This window comes from Mastomys coucha, unplaced genomic scaffold, assembly GCF_008632895.1.
Source record: "Mastomys coucha isolate ucsf_1 unplaced genomic scaffold, UCSF_Mcou_1 pScaffold15, whole genome shotgun sequence".
In the NCBI taxonomy this organism is placed as follows: domain Eukaryota; kingdom Metazoa; phylum Chordata; class Mammalia; order Rodentia; family Muridae; genus Mastomys; species Mastomys coucha.
Genome location: NW_022196897.1, coordinates 71,455,804 through 71,457,128, shown reverse-complemented (window position 1 = coordinate 71,457,128; position 1,325 = coordinate 71,455,804). Strand labels below are relative to the sequence as shown.

Here is a 1,325-nt window from a genome sequence, read left to right as displayed (position 1 = left end):
GTGGTGGTGGTGGTGGTGCTGATGATGATGATGATGATTGTTTCTACAGAACTGGTAATAGCAAAGGACTAAAGCAATCTCTGTCACCAACAGAGGCACCTGGTACCAAGTACAAGCCAGCCACATAACAGAGAGCTGGGCAGCAGTTATCGGGGTGAGGAGGGTCTCAGAATAAAGACAGGATCATAGAAAAGACAACTGCACAACTGTGTGAATGAAGCTCTGGACTTGATCTAAGCAAGGGGCACATATATATGTTTACATAGGTGATTGCTGTATTTTAAAGACAATAAGGAGAGGAGGAAATAAAGGAAAGCAAGAAGCAGGGGAGGAACTCAATTCCCCGTTTGGGTTTTGAGGAAATGTAACTGCTTAACTTGTGTTTTCAGCAAAATTCAAAGAGGAAAGAGCAAGCAAAGCAATCCCAAAATGTCAGAAACAAACAAACAAACAAAAAATGAGACCAATGAACATAACTGTGTCCAGTTGGACTCATGTGTATGTGCATAGCCTTTGTACATATGTGAGTATGCATGTAGGGTCACTGAAGGAAAAGAAAGGAGACCATGGGAGTGCAGAAACACCCACTGTAAGAGAGGGTGACATGCAGGCATGAAGGGAGACTATCTGGGGAAAGATGGGGACCAGCAGAAGGGAGGCTGTGGGTGCAGAGGAGCAGTAGAAGAGAGGGATGAATAAGAATGGTACATATTGAACACACACAATGCCATTGTCATACATACTGAAAGTAAGAAATGTCATAATGAAGCCCACCACCTGCCATGCAAACTTTCAAAATTAATTTTAAAAAGGATGACTATACAAGGAGAGAGAGGACACCCAGTCTGAAGACTCTAAATATCGCTTTCCACTAGAGACCCAAGACTGGTTGGAGAAATAGCCAATTTCGAGTTTGGTGCAGGAGACACGCCCAGTTAGACAGACCCAAACCTTTCATGGCACTAGATGGCAAGGATACTGACTAAAGTTTAGCCACGTCTGAGGGTCCCACATTTTAGACTAGTAAAGTTTCCAGTGGCCAAAGGTGGGTGGATGTAAACAAGAAGACGAATGGTGAGAGCCTGTGAGATGGCTCAGCAGGTAAAGGTGCCCGTCACCAGCCTGGCAACCCGCATACCATTGCTGGGATCCACACAGTAGGAGGAGAAAACTGAGTCCCACAAGTTGTCCTCTGAACTTTGCAGGCACACTCCAACATGTACCCACCCACCCATGCAGTAGCATATGCCTTTAACCTCAGCACTGAGGAAGAAGAACTCACACATCTTTGTGAGTTCAAGGCCAGCCTGGTCATAGTGAGTTCT

At 45.2% G+C, this 1,325-nt stretch overlaps 1 protein-coding gene across 3 annotated transcripts in view; it reads right to left on the bottom strand.

Annotated features, from left to right (window-relative positions):
- The window catches only part of Slc43a3 (solute carrier family 43 member 3), a 22,066-nt gene that overhangs the window by 4,140 nt on the left and 16,601 nt on the right, over nucleotides 1-1,325 (bottom strand). The window lies entirely within an intron of this gene.